At 36.6% G+C, this 7,797-nt stretch overlaps 1 pseudogene; it reads left to right on the top strand.

Moving 5' to 3' along the window:
- Positions 1–3,753: 3,753 nt before the first annotated feature.
- On the top strand, positions 3,754–7,481 carry LOC113302468 (annotated as a pseudogene).
- Positions 7,482–7,797: the final 316 nt, after the last annotated feature.

The following is a 7,797-nucleotide window of genomic DNA, read 5'->3' as shown; positions in this document are numbered from 1 at the left end:
GCTGGGACAGAATAATGCACAAACGTTGAGTCTTGATGGATTGTGATATATCATTTTACCAGTTGAGGTAATAATGATGTTCTGATAATTTGGATCGCGTCCGATGAGATTTCTCGATCATCAACTTATTCTGATATGTCGAGCATTTGACGGGAAATCAGTTACTGAGTTATGAGTTATCTAGGTGCTCATTTCTGATCTACCATGTCATGAATTGTCGAATGACAAAGTACGATTAAAATATTAGTGAATATTAGACGATCTAGTGTCCATTTGGATGGACGTCCAATGAAATATTGAATGATCGTCCAAGTGGATGGCCATCATGATGGTGCTCAGTCGAGCAATTAAAAATGTTGGCAGCAGGACCAAACATTAAAATATTGATTTCTGGATCAATATGAAAGTTTTCAACGTCGAATTATCGTAAATTCGAAATCATAATTTTGGAGAACCCTGGATCCTGAAGATAGAGAGTTGTCCAATGTGGGTCAAGAAATATTGACCAACCAATGGGCATGAAAACCGACCATTGGTGGTGAACGGACGTTTGAGCGTGCAGAGGAATGTCCATGAATGAGGATTCGAGAATTATGAAAGATATAAATTATTATTAAAATAATAATGGAGAGACATGCGACCATCCGGCCAGGTCCGATCATGGTGGTGCACATGCCACCATGTCTCTCACACGTCAACTCCTAAAAATCTTAGGTATTCTGTTGGTCGTTTGAGCAATATTTTGGATTTTCAGAAGAGTTTGATCTTAGCCGAAACTCTCAATTTTGCATGAATGAGCAAGTAGGACTTTGCTCGTACGTCCAATATGTTAGAATATTAAAATGTCATTATTTGAATATTATTTGCAAAAGAAAAACCTAATAGTCGTGGAACTAGGTTTTTTTTTGAGAGTTGAGCAATATTTGGAGAAATATGGAGAATTAGGAATTTGCATGAATGAGGGAGTTTCAAAAGATGAGGGAAATAATAATCATAATAAAATAAGGAACCGTGGCATGGCTGGACGACCGGTGGGCCCGGTCCCTTGACGCCTCTTCCCTATTTTTATTATTTTATCAACCTCTTCATATTTCCTCGTTCGTCCATTTTTTTGGGTGCTCGTTCGTGCATGATTTCTAAGTACACTCGCACCATTTTCTCGGGGCTTACTTGGTGGTGGCCCATATGCCCGAAAAGTGAATATCTATTATTAATCCATGGAATTCAGCTGAGTAAATCCGTGAATTGAAGTAATGAGATATTGTGATAAAAATAGATTATTTTCTAGGAATTCAATTGATGAATACTGCACTAGAATTAATTAATTGATGGCTCTATACTAGCAGGCAATCTGTCTAGGAGCATTATATTTATTCGAGAACCGGGGTATGAGATAGTGGAAGTATCATACTCGTTTCGAACATTTATTCTGTATAGTTAAGGAACGGTACGACATCCTAAGGACATTATCGCTCTATACTAGCAGGAAATCTGTCTAGAAGCCGTCTAATCATTAAGATTTTATACACATGTATTCAATATAGTCAGGAAATATTGCGACATCTTGAAGACGTTATCGCTCTATACTAGCAGAAGATCTGTCTAAGAGCCTTCCAATCGTTTTCGATTCTATATAGAAGTGAATATTGAGCTGAGCAGTATATAAAAATATGTGGAGTATCGGGAGCTCAGCTAAGGAGGTCCCAATATTACCGTAATGTATTTAGGTTTTGATGAGGTTACATGATCATCTGGAGATCGTTGTAACATGAGCTTTCGTGTCCAAACTATAAAATATGAATTTCATGTATTCGTTTGAAGTAGGGTCTGAAATATATAAAACTTGACATTTTACGATTTTAGCCCTCATCAAAAATCCACCAGCAACAGACTCGTTGATCTTGACTCGGTTTGACCCCAGTTATCCGATTTTGCCTATTATCTCCGTTTAGATTCGGTTCTTATGACCTCTATTCTCAAGACTAAAATGGAGCAGTGTGAGGAAACTCCATACTTAGTATTTTTTTTATTTCTTACTTCGGATGAAAGATTCGTTAGACTTGTTCTGGAATAATCAATTCTGAATGATGAGGTGATACTGAATTTGGAGGATAAAATTCTTCCACCAAAGAAACCGTTCTCACGGGCAAGTGACATCGAAAAAAGGTAAAAAATCAATCATTAAAACCATCTTTTTGGTACTTTGTGGTTGATACAAAACTAAAAAGGCAGTTCTAGGTTGATCGAAGATTACACTTTGATTTCTCCGGAAACACTAATAGAAGGTCGGCCCCACCTTTCCAAAAGTTAGCAGCCGTCGTCCTATTAGTGTTCGGAGGAAATCGAAGAGTAAACTTCCATGAGTATATCATTCTTGAAACTAAAATGCAAGAGAACCAGGGTAGGACCTCAATTTGATTCTCTTTGGCCATACTTTTGCGTATAATATGGACATTCATATATTATTATACTATGTTTAGTGGTCACACACCTAGTTAGTAAGTTCGCGAATGATTCACGAATCATTCGCGAATTTTTCCGTATCACGAATTTTACCGTCTTATTCGCGTACGTTTGCAACTCCGAACTCAAGTCGCGTATTATGTGGCATTCCCGGATTATTCGCGAATCGTTCACGAATTTTACGTATCCCGAATCCCGAATGATACGTCCGCTTAATTAGCCATAAATTCTTTAGCTTTTATGTTTTCAAATGCCCCACTTTTTGGGCTTTATTGCCTCCCGAATATACACCACCCAATATTAGACGTTGTTTTAATTTTTATGAAACAAAAATGACTGAAGAGATTTGAATGTGAAGGTAAGAGAGATCTCAGACTTACTAACCAAGCATCTAAACCACTATACCACGTCCTCTTGGATGACTGATGTTGTATATATTATTAATATCATCATATTAAGTTTATTTTTTCTTTAAATAACTCACACATATGTATAAAAATTGGTCTATGACCTTATAAATGCAAATTATTTAGTATATATAGATACCGAATTTTCAGAGCCGAACTCACATTTATAAATCAAATTATACACTTACGTATGCCGTTCCGAATTACTGACGAATCACGTCTCGTTGACCGAATTTTGGACCGATTCTGGATTTTACAAAACCGTATAATACTCGTACGTTTGCCGTTCCGTACGTTTGCCGAATCCCGAATTACTAACTAGGGTCACACAATGAAGTTTTTATGATGTTTGGTTTGGCAGAGATATCAAAACAAACTTTCATATCATTATTCATTCAATTTTATTTTATTTTAAGAAAAATACTCAGATAAAGAGCATGGTCTATTTATTGTATTGAAAAATCTTTGTTCAGCCCATTTATGTTGCAATTGCATAGAGCTTACCAGTTACCAATCTCCCAGGTTACAATTTCAAAGAGATAACAACCCTAAATATTAATAAGCTGAAAACCACACCATCATATATATCCACATGAAACAGAAAGAATGCATCAAAAATATAAAATACAAAATAAAGGAGAAACAAAAAAGAAGAATTGAGAACAGAACTATATACACCTCTTTAAAAAAGAAAAAAAATATATAGACACTACCAGTAAAAGACTTTCTAGGCCTTGGACTTTATAGGAATATTGAAAAAGTAGTGATAGAGAGAGAAAGAGAATAATATTCGAGTGATCTGGTAGATTCGGATCCGGTCCAGTATCTATGCATCACCAAAAACCCTACTTCTTCTACTCGCCTCTCTCTCTTTCTTTGTGTGTTTGTTCTAGAAAAGAAAATCTAGAATTTGTTTCTTTTTTCGAATATAATAAATAAATACTAAAAATAAAAATAAGTGTGTGTGTGAATACTTCATTCATAATATTCTCGATCTCATCATTACATTATCTCGAATTCAATTCGTTCTCGATTTGAGGGGAGGGAGATATGGCGGATTCAGAAAGGAAGATTATTGAAGAAGTCTCAGGAGTTAGTGAATTAGCCAAGGAGTTACAAGATTCAGTATCAACCTTGATTTCGAAAACTACACATGAAGAACAATGTATTAGACAACGAGCTATAGCTCTTGGTTCTAATATTCGCACGCTTCATTCTTCTATTGCTTTTGCTGTTCAAAATGGAGGTATTGATCGCAAAGATGCTGAAAAGGTATTGAGAGTCTTGTTTTTATTATAGATCTCATTTTGATAAAGCTGCATGTTTATTAAATCGAACCTAATTTTGATTATTTGATTTCAGGATTTTAGTTTTGTATTTTGGGGATATTTCTTGTTCATTGGTTCTGATTTTGTTTTACTTTGTTTATAAGCTGGACGCAGAATTGTATAGAGCCAAGTGCCTTTTGAATGATGGAGATGTTGCGTCATTTCTTCTTATCAAACAGCATGGTGATTTCACTTTCTCCGTAGCTTGGTCTTGCTCAAATCTGTTGTTATTGGTTTATTGTTATATTTTTGTAAGTCTAATGGAACTGCATGTGGTGATAGGTGGTTTCCTGAGAATGTTTCTTGGACCCATATGTGTACGCGCAAACAAGAAAGATGTTCAATTGAAAGTTAAAGAGGAATACAATAGTTATAGAGTATGTTTCTTACTGCATTTTTCTTTTCTTTCTTTGTTTTGCAAAAGCTTGTTTTATTCGTTGATGGTAGAATAATGAACATGCACAAAAGTAGAATTTACTTTACATTTCTAAGTTAAATGGAGAACAGGAAAGAAAGCAATCTGCCCGTTTACTTACGGTGCATCTTGAGTGGGGGATTTGATAATTATAATTGATTTAAAAAACCGAATTTATGAGTGTGTAGCAAATGATGCCAAGGAACATATCTCCAGTTAGAGCATAGCAGAGACAAACACAATTTTAGATGGTTTTCTGGAAAGAAAGGAAGAGTGAAATGAGAATAAATTAAGTTTCAGGTATGATAAAATATGGTTGATGGAAAGGTTTAGAGCATGTACAAAACCACATGTATGAGCGGGGGAGCTTCAGTGCAATTTGAAATTGTAGAAGGGTGACATTTATGTCCTCAAATGACTAGATTTGAGGTCTATAGGAAGAGTTTAAAGACACCATCACAAATAGCATGAAGCTATAGAGGTATGGATATTGGGTGGTGAAACACGATTCAACTCTTCTGGAGGAGCTACAGACTACACTATTTTGTAGCTAGAAATGTGGGTTGAATGAAAAAAGAAACAATGGTGATGATGCAGTCTTGGTTCTTTACGTGTTAAAATCAAAGATTAGTTGTATGAGTCTTTGCCAAATGGTCATTGGCTGGAACATGAAACTGGTTATATATTGATGCAATTCCGTTGGCAAATCTTAATCAACGCTTCAATAGAAAAGACCATTTCCTTAGTTGGAGAATGAATATTGAGAATCATCTTTTAGAAAGGTAAAGTTGTTTCAAGAACCATTTCCATGGGATACCGTAGAATAGAACTGCTGCTAGGAGTAGAGTTTCTGGTAGTGTTGTTGGAGTTGTCTCTCGAAATCACTCTGGAATTCAAAGAGGGAATACCCGTTAGTGCATTGTGTCTGTGATCATTTCAGTTGTTGTTGATAGCAGAGTTGTCCGTGACAATTTTTTGTTGTACTCCCAACTGTTGTAATATTCATCTTTCCAGAACCTGTTTGTATTCTGTTAAATGCTTTGCAAATAATGGATATTGTTTTTATTGTATGTGAAGCTTTAATAGGTTATGGTGAATGACCACTATCCTTTTATTGTTTTTTCTTCTGAAACTGCAGTATGCTTGTTTTGGGGGTTCTGGTTTCGATTCCAGTCTCTTCTTATTTTAAAGGTATATGATCAGTAACACTGTCACTTTATAAACAGGATAGAACGGCATTTATGTTTCTTCTGTTCCCATCTGCTTTACTACTATTAAGAGCATATGTTTGGAGCGGGTGCCTGCCAACATTACCAGTTCAGCTCTACCAGGTACCATAAGTTGTGCCTGCATAGTTCTTCATTACATACCAAATATTTTATCTGTATTGGTAGTGTTATGTTAAATGTACTGATGATGTTAAAATTTATTTTTTTGATTTATGATGTCAATATTTACTATACCACCGTTTCAGGCATGGCTTTTGTTTCTATACAAGTTTGGCTTTGCGTGAGAACATATTGAGAGTGAATGGAAGTGATATTCGTGCATGGTAATTGGATACAAGGCAGAAGGTAATCTGGGAAGTGGCTTTGCGCTTAGAAGGCTACAGTGGCAGTAGGTTTCTTACTATGCGGGCTAATGATTTTTAATCAAATCATCAATTTATTGGCGCTGGACCTTCCGTATATGACATATCTAGGGTACAGGTCCAAATCATCCTTAATGCTCTTTCACGCACTGGGCTCTGGCCTCTTTGCATATGGAAAACAGAGCTCAGCTTGCCGCTTGGTGAAGGTAATTACTGCTGAAATATTTACTGCACATGGAGGAATAAAGTGGTGAAGCAAATGGATCTTCTTTTGGTCCTGCAACGTCAGCACCACATGTGAAGACACTGTCACTGTTGGCTTCGGAGTCTTAAGCGACTACCCTGAAGACCAAGCGTCTTGTTTATACTCTTTTTATTCTATTGAATCTGCCTAAATACCCAATAGAGAAGATGGTAAACACTCAAAGTGCCTATTATGTTCTTGTGGGTGGATATATCATCACTATTGTGCTATGGTGACGGTGCTTGTCAGTCTCACATGGGAGATTAAAGGTCAACCTGATTGTTCGCAGAAGCAGGTCAGTGTTCCTCCAGTAGAAATAGATCAGATTTGTGTTTATTTCCTAATGAGGACTCCTGATTCTTATGGTTTAAGCAGAGAGGTGTTCAACTTTTTCTTCAATGGGCAATAATGCAAGGAGTTGCCATGCTACTACAAAATAGGTATCAGCGTCAGAGACTATATACTCGTATTGCGTTGGGAAAGGTACTGGTTTGCGATTGAGTGCTGCACTTTAGGTTTTGTAACCATTCTGTGTGTTTTGTTTGTGTCAGTTTATGTGCCTTATGTCTTGTTTCTTCCCAAAACAATGACTTAAGTTAGCTGTCACCAGCTCTTCAGAAACCTACTTACCTATATCTTTTTTTACCATGTTTGATAAGTCTGGCCTCGCTTGTTTAACTTTCTTATAATTTGCAATGAAATGGATGCCATTTGTTGGCCCTTTCAGTGAACACATTCATACAGGTCATCGACTATGGTGTTCCTGGTTTGTTCTTATTTGTGTGAGCTTTGTCTTACTCGCATTCTTTACCATTTGCAGGCAAAAGAATTGATTCCAGCATGCATGCAAGCAGTTTCATGCAGAATTGATTGCAGGGCAATATTAATGCCATTTAAGTCTATCTCGAAATTAGGTGTTAAAACTGTATAAATAGGGATGCCCTGATAGAGGAAAGGGCGATCCAATAGAGAAAAAAAATGCATTGTAATTCCATAATCAATAAAAATATCACTCCCCTAGAGGATTCGTCCGTGGATGTAGGCAAACCATGCCGAACCACGTTAAACCTGTGTCTCACTATTTGTTCTTCAATTTGCCTCCTAACCCAAAATACACACCAAATAATTGATTCAATCGTGCCCAAAAGTAATTTCGGGTACAAACATTGGCGCCGACTAAGGGGATTACGAGAAAAGGAATCGTGTTTTCCCGTTGAGAAAAGTTGTACAAAATACTTCAATATGGTGTCCGTCAAAAAGCAGTTTGAACGTCTTGAAAAATCACTGTTGCAGTCCAGTTTAATCGCAGTTGTTGCAGTCCAGCTGATCACAGCTACTGCTGATCATAT

This window comes from Papaver somniferum, chromosome 8, assembly GCF_003573695.1.
Source record: "Papaver somniferum cultivar HN1 chromosome 8, ASM357369v1, whole genome shotgun sequence".
NCBI classification, from domain to species: domain Eukaryota; kingdom Viridiplantae; phylum Streptophyta; class Magnoliopsida; order Ranunculales; family Papaveraceae; genus Papaver; species Papaver somniferum.
Note: the sequence above shows the minus strand (reverse complement) of the source record. Positions and strands in the feature narration are given on the sequence as shown.